The sequence below is a fragment of the Miscanthus floridulus genome, chromosome 6 (genome assembly GCF_019320115.1).
Source record: "Miscanthus floridulus cultivar M001 chromosome 6, ASM1932011v1, whole genome shotgun sequence".
Taxonomy (NCBI): Eukaryota; Viridiplantae; Streptophyta; class Magnoliopsida; order Poales; family Poaceae; genus Miscanthus; species Miscanthus floridulus.
In genome coordinates this window covers 137,825,308-137,849,613 of record NC_089585.1, presented here as the reverse complement: position 1 = coordinate 137,849,613, position 24,306 = coordinate 137,825,308, and the positions used below count along the sequence as shown (strand labels likewise).

The 24,306-nt window shown below is 48.4% G+C and overlaps 1 pseudogene; it reads right to left on the bottom strand.

Moving 5' to 3' along the window:
- Positions 1-3,555: 3,555 nt before the first annotated feature.
- On the bottom strand, positions 3,556-10,283 carry LOC136459825 (probable esterase PIR7A; annotated as a pseudogene).
- Between the last annotated feature and the right edge of the window lie 14,023 nt (positions 10,284-24,306).

Below are 24,306 nucleotides of genomic sequence, written 5' to 3'. Positions count from 1 at the left end.
TTGTTCTAAATCTGAGAGCTCTAATGGAGAAAGAATATCATTCTTACCTAGTCTTTCTATTCTCCTCCTCGAAATATGGCATGAATGATAGTGCCATAATTTCAACAACGCATCGTGAGCTCTCTTATGCTACCATTTTCAGAGTAACACTCTATCACCAGCTGCTTTATCAGTTGGGTAGCATATGTCTTTGAAGAGCCAGTTAACTGACTCTTTATTCTATCGAGGTACTCGGTGACCGTGTCACACTCTGGGATTGAGCCCACAATTGCAGGTTCAATCATGTTCTTTATCACAGCCAAACATTTTTTGTTTGCAGTGACCTACTTCCTATGCTTAAAAGTCATAGGACATCTTTTGGGATTCAAAATCCCTTTCTTTAGTTGCCCAAGTGGCATCATTCTCTTTTGTCTTCCTCGCCGGTGCCACAACCTCAGTGGAACATGGTGAGGTGACTACCCAGTCCACCTTAGACAAGGTGAAAACCAGGTCAAAACTTTTCTTAACATAAAATAACACCATTTGCATGCCTTAATTCCAACGTTGGTCAAAAACAAAACATACAATTATTCTTATACACTAATTCTACATTATCGTTGGGCAGAAATAGAATAAATGCATAAACCTTTAACTTTCACAACTGTTCTTACACACTAATTCTACATCACCGTTGGGCAGAAGTAGAATTAATGCATAAATAATTAAAATTAACATCTATTCTTATACACTAATTCTACATCACCGTTGGATAGAAGTAGAATTAATGCATAAATCGTTAGCATTATGATATTGTTATTAACAACGTTGGTCAGAAAATAACAACATCATAATCATGTCAAAACTCTTTTTCTCCAATTAAATACCACATTGGTTCAAAATAATTGGAGAATCAACATTTCTTTAGCAGCGGAAAAAATCTCTTTTTCTCCAATTAAATACCACGTTGGTACAAATTAACTGGAGAATAAACAATTTCTCTAGCTGTGGAAAAAACTTCTTTTTTTCTTGAATTTTACCCACAGGGAAATTCTCTTTTCCATTTTCTTTAACCCATTAATCAATTTCCAGGAAATAAACATTTACTGGAAAAAGAAGAAACATGAAAAAGAAAATTCATTACCTATTTTTCAGAAGCTTTTCTGGTTCATGTCTACTTTTTGGAAAAATAACACGTTAGTGTAATTTTACCAGAAATTTTAAACCATTGAAATTCTCTTTTCTCTATTTCTTTTGAGCCATTTTCCATTTTTCAATTTATTGAAAAAAGAAAAATAGAAAATGTGGGCTCATTCTTTCTTTCTCAGCCCAAAAACCGGCAAAAGCCGGCTCGGCCCGCCTCTCCGCGTGCGCGCAGGCCGCAACCTAGGCCTGGGCCGGCAAAGTGGCTCGGCAGCGCGCGCCCGCCTGGGCCTCGAGTTGGCCCATCCAATCTCGACCGTCCATCTTGATCCGACGGCCGAGCGCGCATCTCGCTGAGTATAAAACCACGATGCCGCGTGCCCCTGAGCAAACCCTAGGTCATTTTCATTCGGTCTCTCTCTCTCTCTTCGCCTCACTGCTCTTTCTCTTCTTTCCTCAGTGCTGCCGCAGCAGTCACCGAGTGAGCGAGCTTTGACGGCGAGAGCAAGTAGCGAGCCCCGGCGCCGTCGCCGGCCCCCTCGCCAGCGTGCGCGCTCCCCAGCGGGTGAGAGCGCCACCGTCGAGAAGCCTAGCCGCGGCCCCCACCTGGCTCGGCTCTTCTTCTCCCGCGCCGGTGAAGGGTCGGTTTGGTTTTCTATTCTTTTGATTTCTTTTCTTTTCGTTTGTTCACCTGAAAAGGGATCTAGGGTTAGGGTTCGATTCCAGCCCCTGTTCTTCTTCCCTTCTTCTTTTCGAGTTGGATTGAATTTCTCTTTTCCGAATCGAAGGTGGGGATTAGGGTTAGGGTTTCGACCCTTGTTCTTCTACTTTCTTTGGAATTTTCTTTTCTCTAATTACTTTTCTCTTTTGGAGTTCATCCGAATGGCTTTCTCCTTTTCCCTTTCTCCATGCGAGTTAGGGTTAGGTCTTAGGGTTCGGCCAAATCCGAATTAGATTTGTTCTGTTCTTGGGTTAGGGTTCGGCTTCGTGAGCCAAGGGCCCTATCTCTTCTCTGATCCGAATGGATCTTGTTTTCTTTTCTTCTTCTTCTCTGATCCGAACATGGATCTCTTCTGTTCTTGCCGTGCGCCGGTGTAGAACAGCAGTGCTATCATCTCCCCCCCCCCCCCCCCGCGTGGTGGTAGTGGATTTTCTTTCTTCTTTTACCCGGTTAGGGTTAGGGATACACAGAGGCAACCGGCTCTGATACCATTGTTAGGAACGTAGATTCGTACCTCTGTGTAACCCGTAGAAGTGGGAAGGCTCATCACCTTCTCTGTTCAGCGCATCGGCAAGCGTAGACGCCGATGCCGTTGGTGCAGTAGGCGTCCAGCGCCGTGGAGACGATCACCAGCAGCCCGATGAAGATCCAGTGACGTTGTGGTGACCATAGTGGTACTGCCTTGGTCCGGTGGTGGCCCTGCAGAGGTGCGACGGCGATGGTGGAGCACATCCCGTCGCTGGCAGCACTCTTTAGGATCGGTTTAGGGTATTCTCTATAGGTGGGTGGTGGCTCCGTTCAATCTCGTAACCCGAGCCAGTTCCCCACTCCTCTATATATATGTGCTGTGCGACAGGGGCCCACCAATCAGTTAGGGTTAGACTCCCCCGATCAGGGAGCAGAGGCAAGGGCCCAATAGGCCGTTAGGCCTATTGGTGGAGATCAACTAACAAAACTGTCTTGATGCAGAGCCCAGGAGGAGAGGCGAACCTACGTGACGAAGGTGCGTCGGGGTGGCAGGCACGGCGACGGCCACCTGCGGGGCAGCGGGGGCTAGCTCGCGGACGTGTGCCACTGTCCAGCCCACGCAACGGCCATCGTGGAGGTCTGCTCACGCCGCCGACGTGGCCACGCGGCCGTGGGGACGACCGGCGATGGAGGGGCCAAACCCTAGGCCGGTGTTCATGCCGCTGTGACCCGCTGGCTCGCGTTGCGAGGAGGAAGGGGCGTGGTGGTGGTGGTGGTGGAGGAAGAGGAGGAGGAGGGTGGCCGCCGCCATGCGGAGGGCCAGCCAGTCCGCCCGTGCCATGGCTCGTGAACGGAGAGGAGGAGGGCGTCGGGGTCGGGGAGAGCCGACGAGGGTTTCCTAGCAGGCGGGCCACTCTGTAGCGAGGGTGGATGCAACACGGACCGTGGATCATAGAATCGGACGGCCAGGGAAGTTTTGGGCGACGTAGCCATCCTGGTTGGCGGCCAAAGTCTCCCAGTTTGATAATAAGGACCTGTTTGGCACGGCTCCTCCTGAGGGGCCCCTCTGAAGGAGCCAGAGCCGTTTTAGAGGAGCCACAAATTGTGGCTCCTCCAAAACGGCTCTGGCTCCTCTGTTTTTTACTAAAAAACGGCTCCTCCAAGAAAACGTTTGGCAGGGCTCCTCTAGAGGAGCCGGAGCCAGAGCCAGAGAGAAGCCCTGCCAAACAGGTCCTAAGAGATGCATGTCCCGTCGCCCATCGGCGAAAACAACTCCACATGGCACATGCATCAGCGACGGGAGAAGAAAACAAATCACAGTATAATTGTCGACGGGCGGGCGATCTCTCGGATTACAGATAAATTCGCTTAGCACCTCTAACACTTGAACTGAAAGGTACGTAGCAGCCTGAAGTGTCCATTGTCCGTCTTCTCAGTCATACCTGCCGACAATCCTGACCAGAACTTCACAGACCCCCGTCGGTTTGGAGAGCATGGCCATGTGATCGGCTCCGGCGATCTCCTCAACGTCCGCGCTGGGGCTCAGGTCCACCGTCCTCCGCTGCATCTCCTCGGTGCAGCTTCTGTCAGCTTTGGCGATCACAAACACCCTCTTCACCGACCCGTAGTTGGCATCCATGAGCAGCGTCTCGTCCTTCATCGTTGGGTCGTCCATGAACTGGAAGCCAGGTCTTAGCAGCAGCTTCGCTAGTTCAAGATCCTGCCAAGAACAATTCAAAATCAGTACTATGGTTCCATATCTGCCATTTTTTACTCTATGAACATTTTTTTTTCATGGATTTGATTCATTTAGTACATACAAACTATTCTCTCTTTTATATGTTCATTCTCAATTGTAAAGGAAGTGATATTAGTGTGTTTGTAAAAAAGTTATACTTTTCATGTTACTAATATACAATTGAGAATAGTAATTACATGTATGTAGCTTATTTTGGGAGAAAACAGGTTTGTTTACCTCAGCAGAGCATTGATCATACAATTTGGATGCCAATAAGTTGGGGCCAAATGTAAGTGCAGTTCGAGGCCCCTGCTCTGTGTTCAGAACCGTCGTTGTGCTGTCATGAAAAAATCTGGTTTGATCGTCCTCTTGAACTAGCACCAATGAAAGTGAAAACAAAAGAAATTATTACCTCTACCACGGTTACAGCTGATGCATATATTAATCTAGCATGGATGCACAAGCACAACCAAAGCAGCTGATGAACAAATTGGCTGTATGAAGCATTTCCCCCAAAAAATGATACTACGGTCTGTTAGCTAAATTATTGCATTAGTTAGTTATGTAATCTTTGTTCAGATATCATCTAGAGTCAGGTTAGTTGATAGTGCATGGTTGGAGGCGTGCTCAACCATGACACGGTCAGGTCGAGTCTGGTTTGAGTACGCGCCCCGGAACGCGCTGCAGCGCGTGGTGCACGTCGCACAAGAACGGCGATGCACACGGTGTGTAACGGGGCGCGGAGATACGCGGAGGCATGTTCTGTGATCTCGTTATGTATCCCTATAAATAGCAAGAAGAAAGACCAAAAATGGCTACGACATTTGGCAGCAACAAACCCTCGACTTTTCTCGTTTAATCTGTAATCTCGCCGCGGTCACCATCATGACATCGCCGGCGTTCAAGTTCGGTGTAGGTCATCGCCTGCTCCAACAATTGATATCAGAGCCACGTTAGCGCATGTCAAGGCGCCGATGGTGGTGAGAAGTTGCAGACACGAAGCCAGGGGGGTCTAGTCCACCGGAGTCAAGAAGGGAAGGTAGCCGAAGTCGTCGAAGATGAGTACGTCGGGAGAAAAGGAAGCTATGGAGAAGGCGTTCAACCAGGCGGCCGGGAACCTAATCTGGCCGATGTTGACATGCACAAATTATCAAGAGTGGGCATCTCATGTCCAGTGCAACCTTGAAGGGATGTTCCTTTGGGACGCGATTGAAGATGCAAAGGTTGAGCGACACCGGGACAGGTTGGCCCTTGGAGCCATGCTCCGCGGCGTGCCGACAGAGATGCACCCCATGCTCCTGAAGAAGAAGAACGCGAAAGAGGCTTGGGATGCACTTAAGATCATGCATCTTGGAGCCGACCGGGTGAAGGCAGCCAATGCCCAGAGGCTACTGACGGAGTTTGAACAGATCACGTTCAAGCCGGGAGAAGCGATCGATGAGTTTGCAATGAGGATCTCGAAGTTGGCTACGGATCTGGAGGGTCTAGGAGAAAAGATCGCTGATTCTCGAGTTGTGAAGAAGTTTCTCCGTGTGGTGCCTGCACGCTACAACCAGGTAGCAGTAGCAATTGAGATGTTCTGTGACATGAGCACGCTCTCGATCGAGGAGCTCGTCGGTCGCCTAAGGGCGGTAGAGGATCGTTTTGAGCCCTCTGTCGAACAAGTCACAGAGAAGATGTCAAAGCTCTTGCTAACCGAAGAGGAGTGGCTGGCGAAGAACAAAAGCTGAATGGTGCAGGAATCATCATCGTCATCGGGTCAGAGAAGCGGCGGCAGCCGTTATGTCCGCAAGGACAGATCCGGGGCGCGTGGCGGCGGTGACACACGCGACTCCGGAGCCAAGCTCACATCTATGGGGACACCGAGGCGCAAGGGGCGGTGCAATAAGTGCAAGATTTATGGGCACTTTGCTAGGGAGTGCAAGACCAAGCTGAAGGAGGAGAAGCAGGAGGCTGCTCACCACGTAGCAGGTGATCCTGAAACGGGTGCACTGCTTGTTGCTCAGGTGTGCAATGTGACATGCACACGGTCAGCGAGCGCACACCAGGTGTTCCTGAGCCAGGAGAGAGTGTTCCCGGCCAAGTATAATGAAGGGGCCTGGATACTTGATACAGGTGCCATGAACCATATGACGGGGAATCGTGACGCGCTGGCAAGCCTGGACGAGTCGGTGCGTGGCGCTGTGCGCTTCGGTGATGGATCTATAGTGCAGATCCAAGGAATTGGCGTCATGACAATTGCTGGCAAGAATGGCGAACATCGTGTGCTCACCGAGTCATACTTCATTCCATCGCTAAGATGCAATATTGTGAGTCTTGGTCAGCTGGAAGAAGCTGGATGCCGTGTCGAGATCGATAATGGCGTCTTGAAGGTGTTTGAGCACCGTCAGGCTGCACAGCAGCAAATCGGAGTTCTAATCAGGGCAGTAAGGAGGAACAGGCTGTATGTCATGAAGCCAAACCAAACTGTGCCCGTGTGCCTGTTATCCAAGATGGAGGAGATGGCGTGGCTTTGGCACGCCAGGTATGGGCACCTGAACTTTAGGGCTCTGAAGGATCTCGCATCAAAGCGGATGGTAGAGGGTTTACCCTAGATTCATGGAGTTGAGCAGGTGTGCGACGGCTGTGTACTGGGCAAGCATCATAGAAGGCCGTTTCCATAGGTGTCGACATACCGAGCTGAAGGTGGACTTGAACTAGTCCATGGTGATCTGTGCGGGCAGATCACACCGCCGACACCCGGAGGCAAGTCATACTTTCTGCTAATTGTTGATGACTTTAGTCGATTTATGTGGCTTGAGTTGTTGTCAACAAAAGATGAGGCTCTGGTGTATTTTAAGAAGATAGTTCAGGCAGCAGAAGTTGAGTCAGGCTATCAGTTAAAAGCTTTCAGAACAGATTGTGGGGGTGAGTTCAACTCGCGTGCATTCATGACTTATTGCAGTGATCGTGGAGTGAAGCACAATACGACTACACCCTACACTCCTCAGCAGAACGGAGTGGTTGAGCGCCGGAATCAGTCTATAGTGGAGATGGCGCGTTGCTTGCTGAAAGCAATGAAAGTTCCAGCCAAGTTTTGGGGAGAGGCTGTAAAGACAGCGGTGTATCTACTGAATCAAGCACCAACCAAGAGCTTGAATGGGAAAACTCCATATGAAGCTTGGTTTGCAAGGAAGCCCGGAGTCAAACATCTACGAACGTTTGGGTGCATGGCATATGCCAAGAAGTTGGGATCTGGGGTCAACAAACTTGCTGATAGATCAATTCCAGGTGTTTTTCTGGGATATGAGTCTGGTGCTAAGGGGTACCGCATATATGATCCAGCGAGAGACAGGTTGATGGTGGCTCGAGATGTTATCTTCGACGAGAAGAAGCCATGGAATTGGGAGGAGAAGAAGAGCAGTAATGCGAGCAGTGGAGTAGTATCAGCACCCGACACCTTCAATGTTCAGTATTCAGATACTGTACACGGTCCGACAATAGACCCTGATACAGAATTGGATGCTGATCTCAGTGGTGCACTGTCTCCGGCCGGATCTGTTGCATCAATTCCACCCGAGGAAGAGATGGGAGGATCACCACCACACACTCCAATCTCTAGTGCGGCACAGCCATCAGACCAGATCCAATGGGCAACACCTCCATCTGATGCATCTTCAGGAACAGATGAGGCACCAAGAAGGTACAGGACTGTGACAGAGTTGCTAGATTCAACAGAAATCATGGAGAATGTTGAGTCAAGTGCACTATGCCTAGTTGCTACTGGTGAACCGAGTTCAGTGGAGGAGGCCATGACTGAGGAGAGCTGGAGGGAAGCCATGATGGCCGAGATGCAGGCCATAGAAGATAACAGAACCTGGGATGTCAGTGAGTTACCAAAGGGGCAGAAGGCCATCGGCCTAAAATGGGTTTTTAAACTCAAGAAGGACCCTGAAGGCAAGATAGTCAAACATAAAGCAAGGCTGGTTGCCAAGGGATATGCTCAAGTGCAGGTAGTGGATTTTGAAGAGGTTTTTGCACCTGTTGCCAGGATTGAGACAGTAAGGGTGCTGCTGGCTCTAGCAGCAAAAGGAGGATGGGAAGTGCATCACATGGATGTGAAATCAGCCTTCCTCAATGGTGATTTGACAGAATCAGTATATGTCAAGCAACCCCCTGGTTTCATTGTGGGTAAAGGTGACAAAGTTCTGAAGCTCAGAAAGGAACTATATGGCTTGAGACAGGCACCAAGGGCCTAGAATGCTAAGCTAGATAAAGAGCTCATTGCTCTTGGTTTTGTCAGAAGCAAACTGGATCATGCTGTGTACAGGAGATGCAACAAAAGCTCTTTTCTGATTGTAGGGGTGTATGTTGATGATCTTATCATCTCAGGACCATGTGTCAAGGATATGAAGCAATTCAAGATGGAGATGAAGAAAAAGTTCAGCATGAGTGACTTGGGACTTCTTAGCTATTACCTGGGAATTGAGGTGAAGCAAGAAGACAGTGGGATCACGCTTTGTCAGACTGCATATGCAAGTAAGATACTGAATTCAGCAGGGATGCTGAACTGTAATTCAAGTGCTACACCAATGGAGTCTAGACTGAAACTCTACAAGAGAATGGAGGATGAGGTAGTGAGGCCAACAGAATATAGAAGTTTAATTGGTAGCCTGAGGTACCTTGTCAACACCAGACCTGATCTGGCTCATTTGGTGGGTGTTGTCAGTAGGTTCATGGAGGCACCAAGTCAAGCTCATTGGGGAGCAGTGAAGCAAATTTTGAGATACCTAAAAGGTACCATGGATTATGGCTGCAAATATGAAAAAGGCACTGAACTGAAGCCCTTCTTGCTTGGGTACAGTGACAGTGATTTTGCTGGTGATGTTGAAGACAGGAAAAGCACCACAGGAGTTGTCTACTTTCTTGGTGGCAATGTGGTCACTTGGGTGTCACAAAAACAAAAGACTGTTACTCTCTCTTCATGCGAAGCTGAGTATGTAGCAGCAGCAGCGGCAGCCTACCAGGGAGTTTGGTTGAGCCGACTTGTGGGTGATTTGTTGGGAACAAAGGAGGCGCGAGTAAAGCTGCTCATGGACAACATGTCTGCAATAAGTCTGAGCAAGAACCCGGTGCATCATGATAGGAGTAAGCATATTGACACTAAGTTTCACTTCATCCGTGAATGCATCGAGGAGGGCAAGGTGGAGGTGGATCATGTTGGCACTGTGGATCAGCTGGCTGACATCTTTACCAAGGCCCTGGGGCGAGCAAGGTTCATTGAACTGAGGAGGGCACTCGGCGTCATCAAGGTGCAATAAGTTTAAGGGGTGAGTTGTTAGCTAAATTATTGCATTAGTTAGTTATGTAATCTTTGTTCAGATATCATCTAGAGTCAGGTTAGTTGATAGTGCATGGTTGGAGGCGTGCTCAACCATGACACGGTCAGGTCGAGTCTGGTTTGAGTACGCGCCCCGGAACGCGCTGCAGCGCGTGGTGCACGTCGCACAAGAACGGCGATGCACACGGTGTGTAACGGGGCGCGGAGATACGCGGAGGCATGTTCCGCGATCTCGTTATGTATCCCTATAAATAGCAAGAAGAAAGACCAGAAACGGCTGCGACATTTGGCAGCAACAAACCCTCGACTTTTCTCGTTTAATCTGTAATCTCGCCGCGGTCACCGTCGTGACATCGCCGGTGTTCAAGTTCGGTGCAGGTCATCGCCTGCTCCAACACGGTCGGCTCTTTATTCTGATCATCATCAGAAAACATGGCAAACGGACTATCCAGAAACTGAATCACGGCAGCCGGTGATGTTAATTTTCTGACGAAAAAAAAGGAATTTCAGCTGACCTCTTCGATGGTGACGCCCATGTGGCTGCCGACGCGGGGCATGGACGCGGCCAGGAACACGGCGGCGGCGACCTTGCTCGGGAACCTCTCCATGGCGAGGGCGACGCTGAGCCCGCCGAGGCTGTGCCCCACCAGGACGAGCCTGTCTCCGTCGGGGACGGCGGCCACCGCGTCCAGCAGCGGCAGCGAGTAGTCCTCGAACGACGCCACCTCGTGGAGGCGCGCCGGGTGCACCCCCGACGCGGCCATGTCGAGCGCCGTCGCCCGGTGCCCCGCGGCGCGCAGACGCGCCACCACCTTGTACCACCACCACGCGCCGTGCGCCAGGCCGTGCACCAGGATGAAGTGCTTGCCGCCGCCGCCGCTGCTCTCCATCTGCCGGTTGGCCATGCCGCTCGCAGGCGCAGGTCTACTGGCCTGAATTATTCATGAGACAATCACCCAGGAAGCTTCGTGCGTTCGTTTGTACGGAGAGGAATGCATTTTTTTATATTTTTTGTTATACACTATGAGACGGCCGATGAGGAGTAGCTGTCAGTGTGTGCCCCACTAGGATACAGTCATACAAGTATATATCCTTTTTTATCCAAAGATAAATGTTTATTGAACTATATATGTAAAAATCAAAATACTGCCGTGTTCGATTAGAGCCGGCCGTTGCTGCTATGCTAAGCGGCTGCGGCTGCAGTCGAACACAACCATAGATGTATGGCTGGCATTGTTGCTCTGTTCACTCCAGTGGCGGAGGCATAGGGTATGCCAGGTATGCACTGGCATACCCTGCGGCACAGTAACAATCAAGTAACCTGCAGCACAGTAACAGTCGAGTAATCAACGACTCTTACCAATCCGCAATGGACCAAGCGTTGGTTCGGCTTGCCTGGGCTATTGGCCCGTCCAAGAACTGGGCCTGTTCTAACTTCTAAGATAGGCTGGACCAGTTTTCCCACGGGCTTCCGACTTCATATGCATGGCGCAGTAACTGGGTGACGATCGGGCATGTCATCAACGATACGTCGTCAGGGATCCACGGGCTTCAACAAGCTTAACTGGGTGACGATCGGACGGCCCGTGGTGAGCGCGAGCGGCCGAAGAAATTCTCGACGGACCACAAAGAGCATGGCGCAGTTAGGCGTAAGCGTAACTTTTCGGTTTTCCCTAATCTAATCTCGATAGGCAGTCACGGACGGGCGGAGCGAGAGACACGGTCACTGCGCCGGCGCCGCCGGACACCATGACGGCAGAGTCACAGAGACGCGGTGAGTACGACTACGCCACACTTTCTCAGTTTCCCTGATCTAATCTCTTGTGTTATTTGCTAATATTACAATAATAGATTGCTTCATTATTTAGCATCGTGTTTTTCTAATATTCGTGCAGTTACGAAGAGAACCTCCCACCTCGTGTCCTGTTTGGCCACCGGCGGTATCTAAGTGAATTTGTGATCACAATTGTTCTGGTGAGATTCAATCTTTGTTCTTTGGCTTTTTAAAAAAAATTCATGTGTACTTTAATTGCTAATTGCTTAGCGCTAAAATTATAGAATCATCTATCACGCAGCGAGGTGGAGGATTTTTCTCAACATCAGAGTCGATCTTGATTGATCTTTTGTTCAGTACTCATATCATGTGAGTGATCCATAATCGCATCTGAGAGTTCAATCGTGCAAGCGCAATTTATTTAATTATTTGACATTGTGTTCTTTGTAATATTTATGCAGTTATGAAGAGAAACGGGGACATTGCATCTCTTTTTCAGAAGCATGCAGCAAAGAAGAAGGCTGCGGCAGCTGCTGCTACTTCTAATCCTGATCCGATTGAACCTGTGGTGGAAGAGCAGATTCATGAGAGAGTAGTTGAGGAAATTATAAATCCTATGCCACCGTCACAACCGTCTTCACTACCACGAGTTTATGACACCAATCACCTTCCACATGATCCAGGTGAAAGACATCTTATTCTAAAATATCTTGTTAATGATCAAGATGCAATTCGAAGAGCATATATTATTAAAGGTCCATTCAAACCTTTTGCACATGATTTCCCAAAAAGAAATATTTCAAATAGGGATCGGGGATTCAACTATTGTTGGATGTATAATAATGATTGGATTGAGTATAGTATTAAGAAGGATGCTGTGTTTTGCTTCATATGCTATTTGTTCAAGAAGGGTACTGGGTCAGACACATTTACTGTTGATGGCTAGAAGAATTGGAATATAGGAGAGAAAGCACTTCGCAAATATATGGGTTCTAAGGCACATATTGCAGCTCAAGAGAGATACATTGGCTTTACAAATCCCAAGATAGCAATTGATTATAATATTGAGAAGTGGAGTGACGAGGATCTTCATCTTTATAAGAAAAGATTGACTTATTCACTTAGATGTATCAAGTTTCTTTTGCATCAAGGGTTGGCGTTTCGTGGACATGATGAAAGGTGAAGAATCTAGCAACAGAGGGAACTTCATTGAACTTTTGAAATTTCTTGCCGGAAATAGTGAAGAAGTATGTTTTGGACAATGCTCTAGGTAACTGTACCTTAACTAGCCCAGACATACAAAAGCAAATTATTCACTGTTGTGTCCTAGAAACTAGAAAGAAAATAATTGAAGAACTTGGTGATGAGCCCTATGCAATTTTAGCTGATGAGTCTAGTGATATATCACATAAAGAACAACTAGCTCTTTGCTTGCGTTATGTTGATAAATTGGGAAGGCCATGTGAGCATTTTATTGGAGTTGTTCATATAGATGATACTACCTCTTTATCACTTAAGAATGCAATTGAAGCTTTACTTGTTAGTCATGGCTTGACTATGACTCAAATCCGTGGTCAAGGATATGATGGGGCTAGCAACATGAAAGGAGATATTAAAGGGTTGAAAACATTGATCATGCAAGAATCACTTTCTGCTTATTATATTCATTGTTTTGCTCATCAACTCCAATTGGTTCTTGTTGCTGTTGCCAAGGAAAATACTGATTGCAAGACTTTTTTTTGATCAAATATCTATCTTGTTGAATATTGTTGGAGTTTCCTATAAGCGTCATGACATGCTTAGAAATGCTAGGCTTGAGAATGTCAAGAAAGCACTTGACTGTGGTGAAATTGAATCTGGAATTGGATTACATCAAGAGATGTGATTGCCTAGGCCTAGAGATACTCGATGGGGATCTCATTACAAAACTGTATGCAGCATCATTACTATGTATGAAGCAATCCATGATGTACTGGTTGATCTTGGGGATGATCCTGCATATAAGGATGATTGGACCAAAATACATTTTGTGACCGGAGCGTTTGAGAACTTTGAGTTTGTTTTCTTTGCACACTTAATATATATTATTCTTGGATATACAAATGAGTTATCTGAGTGTTTGCAAAGAAGGGACCAAGATATTCTTAATGCAATATCACTGGTTAATGTGGCAAAGAAAAGAATGCAAAAATTGAGGTCTGATGGTTGGGATAATTTTCTTGAGAATGTCACTTCATTTTGCGATAAACATGGTGTTGAAGTTCCTGCTATGGATGGTGATTATGTTCCTTATGGAAAATCAGCAAGGAAAGCTCGTGCCCAAAAGCAAACCAATGATGACCACTTTAGAAGAGAAATATATATTGGTGTCATTGATCAAATAAGTCAAGAACTTGATAATCGGTTTGATGAGATTAATATGGAGTTGTTGTCTTGTATGTCGGCCTTCAGTCCTTCCAAGTCATTTGTTTCTTTTGATGCACAGAAGCTACGTAGACTAGCTGAGTTCTACTCAAAGGAGTTCTCAAATAATAATTTGCTCAAACTTGAGTTGCAGCTAGATAATTATATTGATGACATGAGACATGATGATAGCTTCAAAGATCTAGACAATATTGTTGATCTCTCAGTTAAGCTTGTTGAAACAAAGAGGCACAAAGTGTACGATATGGTTTATGAGCTCCTCAAATTGGTATTGCTTCTACCTATGGCAACGGCAAGTGTTGAAAAGGTATTTTCTGCAATGGTTTTTGTGAAAACAAAGTTAAGAAATAAGATGGGAGATAGTCTTCTGGATGACTGTCTAGTCACTTTCATTGAGCGGGATATTTTCTTTGAAGTTGATGAAGATGATATAATCAATACATTTATGTCCCTTCGAAAGCGTCGAATAAAATAGTCATAAAAAAGCATTGTAAGTCTCTGGTTCTCTTTTATGCCTTATTTCAATTATTGATATGGCTTTTGAACTATTTATACTATACTTAGTGAATGGTTTGAACTTAATCCATGAATTTAAGCCTTATTGTGTTATTTAGTGCATATATACCAAATCATATTGTCAATTTTACAATTATTACCGAATTGTTGAAATGGATTTATCGAATTATATATGAAATTTTTTTAGCGGCGCCACTGGTTCACTCTACTCAGTGAACGGCATAGTAAACCGCATTCTTGTTCCGCTCTTGAATCCATTGGTCTTCACGACACAGTAATAATGGCATAATAACGAAGGGTTTCCACAACAGTAATCACACAACAATAACAACAACCATGTAACGATACAATGTCGTGGTAGCCCTCAATAGCGGTAGCACCACGCGGGAGGCCTGCTACTTACTATAAAGAGTAAATTTTACTAGGTCCTCGAGCTTATTCTGAGTTCTCATCTAGGTCTTGTACTCTCAATTTGCACATCAACATCCCATCTCGGTCCAAACCCTATCTCCCACTTCTACAGCGCTGATGTGGACTGCCAGCTCTGCCCACGTGTGATTCAAAGTTAGGCGGGGGCAGGGTAAAATTTGTAGAAAACCCCTTGACTTCCTCGTAATCCTCACATCCGTTCGTCTTGAGTTCTTCACCACGTCCAAGCGCAACCACCGCTCCCTCGCTTTTGCTCCAAAGTACGCACACAACCGCATATAGTCCGCAGTATCCTCGCCGTGTTCAGTCGCCGTGCGTCGTCGTCCTGCAGCTTGTTGACGATGCCTCTGGTGCCCACGATGATCTCCTTGCAGCTGGCGTCCATGGGCCAGCCCAGTTAGCACGTCCGTGGCGAGCTTCTGCAACTCCGTGTGTAGCTGTGCTGCTTCCTGTACTATGTTGAATAATTCTTGTGCATGGTAGTTAGTTAGCACGTTTAAATATTCATGCCATTTGTTTTAGAATGTATGCATGTGTATAGATGCATCTGTTGGCTGTAGGCGAGTAGAGCCGAGACGTGCGTGTGTGTACACCAGTGCGTTGTGTGTGTGCTCTGCGCTATGGTGCTGATCGCCGGCATTATCTGGGACTGGGAGGGACGTCTCTCACCGGCGAGCATCTCACAATACTGCAGTGTGTCGTGCAGACTGCTCACCGTGAACACGGTCTCTGTGACGCTTTGCCGGTCCTGTGCGGGTTCTGGAGGAGAACCGGTGATGCCTCCATAGTCCATACATACAGGGGCTTAGCCTGCCGGTGAAGAGCAGTGACGTAGAAGAAGCGGGTCAGCCGTCAGGGATACGAGCTCGTACGCGCGCAGCTCGCAATCGTGGCTCACCTGATGGAGCCGCTTGGATGTGGAGACCTTCCACGTCTAGTACGCCGAAGAGCGACGCCTCCATGCATGAACGCCAGGGGTGTAGAAGAGCGGTGGAGGTGTGCGCGGCGTGGTGCTGCCAATCAAGCTCGTGGCTACGGCTGAAGATGTGTGCGCCCTCGCTGACGAGGTTCACGGTGATGCACCGGAAGTCGGTGATGTTGTGTGCACTAGCAAATCCGCCGAGGAGCACGGCGATGCCCCAAATGAACTGAAGCTTCCCGAGCCTGTTCGCCGCCTTCTCAGCATGCCCCAAGCGCGACACCGTTAAGCCGTGAACCGCTACCACTGCCCAACGCCACAGCTCGAAGGACGCCGATTGAGGAAGTCAAGGGGTTTTTATAAATTATACCCTACCCCCACCTAACTTTGAATCGCACGTCATCAGAAACATCCACGCTGGCAGTCCACATAAGCGCGGTAGATGTGGGAGATGGTGTTTGGACCAGGATGACACACTAAACAAAGTTTAGAGACATTGATGTGCAATTTGAGAATACCGGGACTTAGATGAGAACTCGGAACAAGTTTTAGGCCCTCTGGTGAAATTTACTCTATTATAAATGTCTCAGTTTAAAGATCTAGCTTTATATAACCAAACAAAGTTTAAAGATCTAGCTTTATATAACCAAATAAGGTAGATGTCAACAGAATATCGTCGGCAGTCCTCCAAGGGGTATCCCACGAAGGTAGATTGATCGGCAGAGATGCGTGTAATCGAGAACAAGAAGAAACAGAGACACAAGGGTTAGATAGGTTCGGGCCGTCTGCACGACATAATACCCTACTCCTGTGGTCTGTTGGATTGTATTGGCTATCGTATGATATTGCGTGTGTTTAAAGGGGGGTCCCTGCCCGCCTTATATAGTCCGGAGGATAGGGTTACAAGTCGGTTAGATCTAGGAGATAACCAGAAAGTAATAACAGATTACAGAAATCATGGGATCATACGTATCCTAATAGATCTCGTATTATCTTCAGGATATCTTTCCGGTGTCTTGCGGGACGCGCCGAGCAGCGCCGTGCTCCGCAAGGCTTCATCTTGTGGGCTGGGCCACCGCTGGGGTGCAGCCCATGTGGTCTACCGTGGGTACCCGGGGTCGTACCCCCACACCTAGTCCCTGAGCACCTTGTATCCGTTGTGCAACGCCGTCTTGAGCTTGTCCGAGCAGGTGCGAACAAAGCCGAGCAGTCAGACTCATGGTCCGACCACCATGATAAGTTGCCGAGCAGTTGTGAACCGTCACGGAGCAATCTGAACCGTCGCCGAGTAGTTGTGAACCATCACCGAGCAATGTGAACCGTCGCCGAGCAGTGTATCCCAAGTAAGGCTTGCCATAAGGATGTAAGGAGCTTAAGTTCAAAATCAAAAATTTCCTCACAGTGGACTAAGTGTGCCCACTTAGAGTCCGACCACGAGAAAGGGAGATAGTCTTTTCCAACTTCAGGAGGCGCAGAGTCTTCCAGATTAAAGCAAACACACTCACCGTGAGGTGAAGTATGCCCACTTAGTCCCCGAGCCTGACAGTAGATGACGTAGTCACGTGGTGCCAGGGTCCAAAGTAGAAGAAAAGCAGAAAACCAGCCGAGCAAGCAGCCAGTCCATGGGCGTAGCCCCGAAATGAGAAAAGCACATTCACCGCAAGGTGAAGTGTGCCCACTTAGTCCCCGAGCCTGACAGTAGGTGACGTGGTCACATGCTGCCAGGGTCAGAAACAACAGTCAACGGAAGAAAGTCCCCAGTGCGGTGAGGAACCAAGTCGTATTGATGACGCAGTCCCCGAGCCACAAGTGGAAATCTTAGAGAAAACAAATCGCGGAGAAAAAAATGGAGTAATGGCTGTACAGTAGGACTTACTGAGGCTTAATGGATTGCGGAGAAGTCAGCGAATATTCGGTGAGTAGTAACAAATTACGGCGAAAAATGGGTGATACAGGCTGTAGTTGCGCGAAAGCCCAGGTAACGGCCCACCACGTCGTTTCGAAGAATTCGGAGAGGCACAAATCGTGGAGCGGTTTCCCAAAAACTCTCGAATGCGAAAGGTGGGGGGAGTGCTTTATAACTGCGTCGCCGCACTCTGCGCTCCCACCTTTGCCACTTTGCTACTTTGTCTTCCTCCTCAGCCCTCGCACTTCCAAATTCATATGCGCTTTCGCCGCCAATCCCAAACTAGATCTGAGAGATGGCGCCAAAGAGAGGAGTTGGAAACCCGAAGAAGGCGGCTACTGGAGCCAGCCATGACAATGAGTGGGTACCATCGCTCATGGGGGAGGAAGAGATCAACAGGATGGTGGAAGCGGGCGTTCTTCTAGAACGTGTCACAGTCGGATGGCGGCCAACAAACGGTGAGCCCTACCCAATGCCTCATACCGATGAAGCTGTAGTATTTGAAGATTACTTCTGGCGCGGGTTAGGATTTCCTATTCTTCCTTTCTTGAGGGATCTGTTGGAGTTCTAGAGAGTTAGTCTATGTAATCTCCACCCAAACACCATCTTGCACATCTCTATCTTTATCCAATTCTGTGAGGCATATCTCGGAGTTCTTCCCCACTTCAACCTCTTCCATCATCTGTTCTGGCTGAAGAAGAAGGGCGGCGATGGTTCTAGGGTGGCCGGCGGCGTTTATCTACAACTTCGCGATGGGATGGTAGGCGAGTACATCACTGTACCGCTGAACACGTCACTGAAGGGGTGGAATGTCAGGTGATTCTACATGAAGCAGAGCCATCCTGCCATCCGTTGCAACGTCGACCATGTGCCGGAGAACCAGAAGAGCTAGTCGGAGAAGCCGAGCAGTGGTGATATGGATCAGGTGAAGGAGCTCCTCGGCTTGATAAAGGGCATGAAGATGAACGGTGCACTAGTGGTGGCTAGCTTCATAGTGTGCCGCGTTCAACCCTGCAAGGAGAGGTCCCACACAGGCTTTGACTTTAAGGGGGACACCGACAGCACCCAGGAGAGGGTGGAGAGGCTGACGAGAGATGATGTGGTAGAGCGGACCACAGAGCTATTCGCCCCAAATGCCTCGTTCAGCGTGTTAGGATAGACTAGGGCCTTCAACTATATGAACCCGCCTCAGGTAAACATCTCAATTGTTTGTTCCTAATCATTTTTTACCCTATACTGTTGCCGAGCAGTGAACCAATTCACTTGTGGAAAGATCCATTCGTAGGAACGAGCGACGTACTTCTTGGGCGTGCCGAGGAGCGATTGGCCGAAGGTAGTGGACACCCGGCAAACAACTCAGCCTGAGGGAGGTGCCGTCAGCGCCTCATCGAAGTCCGGAGGCGTGGACGCTGGTCGAATGGAGAGTCCCCCCCTCAGTGTCAGAGAAAGTCTAGGGGAAGAGGGCAGCGGCAGATAAGCTGGCCCAGAAGAAGAGGAAGACGATGGGTGCTGCTCCCTGCAAGCTAGGCAACATCTCACTTGGCAGTGACTAGACCACTCAGATGCAGAGTGCGGCGATGTCTGAGTGGTCGGATGACAACGGGCTCTAGTGGCTCCTCCACCGAGCACAGAAAGCACCTCCATGAAACACGCGTGTGGAGCTACAATCGAAGGGAGGGGAGGTAGTCCTTGAGCAGCAAGCGAAGTGAGTCCCCGAGCAGCAGGTGAAGAGAGTCCCCGAGTGGCAAGCGAAGGGAGTCCCCGAGCGATAGGTGGAGGAGAGGCCAAAGGCAGGGGCCACGAGACCTTCAGCCTAGAGCACTCGGGTTGACCCTAGAGCCATGCTTGGGAGCTCGGGGAGGCAGCGCTGGTTCAGAACCATGTACCAGGAGGCCGACGTGTAAGTTTCTTTTCCTTGGATTCAGCTTGGTGTCGGATCCTTATAGTTGCGACAATTGATGAGCTAATCTAATACAGAGCGAGACGTACGGAGGATCTGAATCCATCCGTCCAAACTAGCGAATAGCTGAGGGTTGGTCCCGACGCGGAGGCAATGCCGGTAGACCCCGTCCCAGAGTCCTTGGGCGCTCGATGGCCTATAGAGGAGTCAACCGCCGCTGTTGATGGACTTGGTGCGGAGAACAGTTGGCGCCGACGGTGGGTGAGCCAGCGGTAGTGCCTAGGGCAATGACGAGAGCCGTTGGGTCTTTAGAGGCGAATGCTGGAGTTGTCGACGCCACGCTAGAGTCTAGAGCGAAGAAGCTGGTGGTGCCAGAGGAGTAGGCGGCGCTCCCTAAGGCGTCAGAGGGCATGGCCGGACACGCTATACGGCCATTGAGCCCCCTAGTGGTGCATCAGCTGCGGAGGAGGACGAAGTGGAAGAGATTGAGCGTGAGGAAGCTCGACCTCAAGCCGTCTGGATCCTCCACAAGCGGGGCAATGAAGTTGTGGTGGTGGAAGAGGAGGACACCACTAGGGAAGTCAGGAGGCTAGAGTCCACCCTTTCCATGGCGATGAAGCATATCAAGGTTAGTATTGCGTTGGCAATGTCTATCTATGTCGTCGGAGATTGGAGTTCTTCATAATCTTGTTGATTTCACAGGTCATAGCATGAACTACCGAACAACGGTGACAACTAATTAAAAGGATGGAGCCCCACACCAAGGAGAATGAGAAATTGAAGGAGGCGGTGAAGCTTATGGAGAAAAACATCCAGAGGGCCCAGCGCGAGCGGGATCTTGCTTAATCTAGCACATGGGACCTAGATTACCAAAAGGGGGCCTTATCCAAGCAGCTGGCGACCGTGTTTGAGCAGTTGCATGGCAGCTCCGAGCAGCTAAGAAGCCTCTCCGAGTAGAAAAAAGGTACTACGAATCGGTGAACTTGTTCTATATTGCCAAACAGCTTTAATGTTGCTGACGATCGTCACTTATGTAGAGCAAGATGCAAAGATCGGTAGTTGCGTTAGGTCATCGGTCAACTCCAAGAGGAGGAGAAGAAGGCATCTAGGCAAGCGGAGAAACTGGCCAAGGAGCTGAAAGGTGAGTAGTTCATGGTCAGAGTTGTTGCTTAAGTGACTTAATCGCTTGATGGATCTTCTCGGTGCTTGCAGAATACCGTTGAAGGAAAAAAGGCCTAGTTCGACATGCTGGAGTTGGAGGCGCAAACCCAGAGGCAAAAGCTCGATGCCATGGTGGCCGGAGTCAGGCCGGTGCTGGACTGCATTGACATGGAGGCAGCTACAAGGCGACATGGGAGAACTTCAAAAGCTTCAACCGCGACACCACTATCTCTGTCGTCACCCATGCCCTGGCGGTAGTCCAGTCTCATTACCCTACCATCGATTTGCGTGCGATAGGGGCTAGATTCGCCAGAAGGACTGGTGCAATGAAGCAGCAGGAGCTTGAAGATGAGGTGGAGGACGTGGCGAAGAGGTTGGCTGGAGACATCGACCTATTCAGCGAGGTGGATGGGGAGGGCCAAACATAATGACCTGCTCGGAGAGTGATCTATAATAGCTAGAGAGGATAGTTAAAACACGCAAAAGCGTAGACAATTATTTATGTATGTGTATAAATGTTGTAAAGTGACATGTGCATGTTTATGCAGTTTGCCAGTATTTTGGTGAAAAATCATTGTAGTGTTAACCCTAACACGATTATACATAGTATAAGTAGCATCCGAGCAGTTAGTTCATGACTGAGTTCTTGGCCTTGGCTAGCCCATATTCCATAACATCGAGCGCGGAGCCCGTGCACGTGTAGCAGGAACAGACGTGACCAAGGAACCGTAGCCGACCACCCATAACGCAGAGCACGGAGCCCATAGCACATGTAGGGAGAGATCAGAGACTGGGTTTTCTCCTAAGAAAACAGAGCGAAACGTGTGCTGCTCGACGGTTGGTGAAATATCTTAGAGATATGAAGAAATGTGGCGGAGCATTTATGGAGATCACGTATTAGAGTTTGTTATGGAGTAGCTTAGAGCTGGCGACCGCAAATGGAGATTAAACCATAATGGAGATATAATGGAGACAAATTATGGCGACAAAAACTTCAATCATTATGGAGTGGAGGGTACATATCTAGAGCATTTTGAGGATAGAAACGTATAAGATGCTCGATATACCATGAATTGGGGATATCGACTCTGTCCAAGTCACATAGCCAGTAAGACCCTGGTCGGGTAACCTCTTTGACCACATAAGGCTCTTCCCAGGGGGAGGAGAGCTTGTGCATCCCTTTGGTTTTCTGTTTTCTACGGAGAACGAGGTCGCCGACAGCAAATGAATGACCTTTGATGTTGCGGTTGTAGTATCTCCACAAAGCCTTCTAGTTATTTGGCTATGCGGATGCAAGTGATCAGGCAGTCTTCTTCGGCCCTGTCGACGTCCTCTATTCGAATAGCTATAGCTTGCTCTTCATTATAATGTTCCACTCGAGGTGCTCAGAAGGCAATGTCCGTTGGAAGTATGGCTTCTGAGCCGTAGACCAGGAAATTTGGAGACACACCGGTGCTGTGACTAGCTTGAGTACGTAGTCCCCAGACCACTGCTGGGAGCTCTTTGAGCCATCTGCCCAGATGCTTTTCCTCTTTCTGATAGAACCTTCTTTTGAGGGCATCAAGAATCATGCCATTCGCCCATTCGACCTGGCTGTTGGCTCTAGGATGGGCAATGGAGACGTATTTAACGAAGATACATCAGTCTTTGTAGAAGTCTCAAAAATGATGACCAATGAATGTAGTTCTGAGGTTGGTGATAATGCTGTTTGGGAGACCGAATCTGTGGACGATGTCTTCGAAGAGCTCGACTGCTTTCTTTGCAATAGCCGAAACAAGTGGTTTGTATTAGATCCACTTGGAGAACTTGCTGATGGCGACATACACGTACCGGAAACCACCTGGCATTGGCTTAAAAGGCTCGATCATGTCTAGTCCCCAGCATGCAAAAGGCTAGGAAGCTGAGATGGTCTATAGTTCTTGTGTCGGCACGTGTATCTACTTGGTGAAAAACTAGGATCCTTCGCAACGTTGGATGAGGTCTTCTGCATTGGCAATGGCCGTGGGCTAGTAAAAACTAGCTCAGAAAGCCTTGCTGACCAAGTTTCTCGAGGCCGTGTGATTGCCACAGGAACCAGAGTGAATTTCGAGATGTAGTTTCACTCTCTCTTCTTGGGTGATGCATTTATGCACTATCCCTTCCTTGGCACTTTTCCTCATCAAGTTCTCCGTAATGCTTGCTTTGATGGATTAGGCATTCAGTTTCAGTCTTGTCAGCGGGTATGTCGGCATTGGTGAGGTACTTGATGAACTGTTCCCACCAGTCGGTGGCCGGTTAAGGTACTGTAAGTACCAACTGCTCGGCAGGGGAAATTTCTTGAACTCCCTTCTCTTCCTTAATAGACAGCGTAAAGAGGTCTTGAACGAAGACCCCAGGCAAAATCATGGTGTGAGAAGAGCCTATCTTAGATAGGTGGTCGGCGAGCTGATTTTGATCTCGTACCACATGGTGGTACTCGATACCGTAGAACTTCCCTTCAAATTTCCTGATTTCGATGCAATATGCATCCATCTTGTGACTGGAGCAGGACCAGTCTTTGTTGAGCTGGTTGATGATCAGCGTGAAGTCTCTGTTTACCATGAGACGTTTGACGCCGAGCTCGATGGCTATACGGAGTCCATGGAGACATGCTTCATATTCGGCGGCGTTGTTGGAGGCTGGAAAATATATTCGGAGAACATATCAAAGCTTGTTTTTGGTAGGCATAATGAATAAAATGCCAGCACCAACACCGTTGATGTTAAGGGCACCATCAAAGTACATCACCCAGTGCTCAAGGCAAGTAGCGGGGATGGGCTCTTGGATCTCAGTCCACTCAGCGACGAAGTCTGCGAGTGCCTGTGACTTGATGGTAGGCCTGCTTCTGAATTCAATGGAGTAAGTGCCGAGCTCGATAGCCCACTTGATGATATGGCCATTGGCCCCTTTGTTGTGGAGGATGTCCCCCAGAGGGAACTCAGTGACCATGGTGATCTTGTAATACTCGAAGTAATGGCGGAGCTTGCACGACGTGATCAGAATAGCGTATAGCAGTTTTTGAACTTGAGGATAACGAGTTTTGGGCTCATTAAGAACCTTGCTAATAAAGTATACCAGACATTGCACCTTATAGACATGTCTAGCCTCCTCGCGTTCGATGACGATAGCTATGCTAATGATGTGAGAAGTGGTGGCGATATAGATCAATAGAGTTTCATCTGGTTGAGGCGCCATCATGAAAGTTGTATCTGCCTCCTCCGACCAGGAGAAGCGCTTGGAGGCCTTGAGGAGTTTGAAGAACGGTAGTCCTATTTCGTCGAGGCATGATATAAAGCAACTGAGAGCAGCCATGCAGCCTGTAAGCTTCTGTATGTCCTTTACATAGGTTGGCCGTTTTATGTTGGTGATGGCGGAGACCTTGTCGGGGTTGGGTTTGATGCCACGGGCGCTGACGATGTAGCCCAGATGACGAATGGAACTCCAAAGATGCACTTTGAAGGGTTCAACTTCCATCTATATCGTTTTAGATTGACGAATGTTTCTTTGAGGTCGACGATGAGGTTGTTAGTGGGGTTGGATTGACGACCACATCGTCGATGTAAGCTTTGATGTTGCGGCCTATCTGTTGATCTTGGCACATATGGATGGCCCTTTGGTAGGTTGCCTCGGTGTTCTTGAGTTCCGAAGGACATGGTGGTATAGCAATACGCACCAAAAGGTGTGATGAATGACATTTTGATCTGGTCATCCTCTTTCAGGGATATCTGGTGATAGCCGGAGTAACAGTCAAGGAAGGAGAGCAGTTCATAGCCAGCGGTGGAGTCTACAACCTCATCTATCTGAGGCGGACCAAAGGGGTCTTTAGGGTAGTGTTTGTTGAGATTAGTGTAATCAACGTACATTCTCCATTCTTTATTCTTTTTATGAACGAC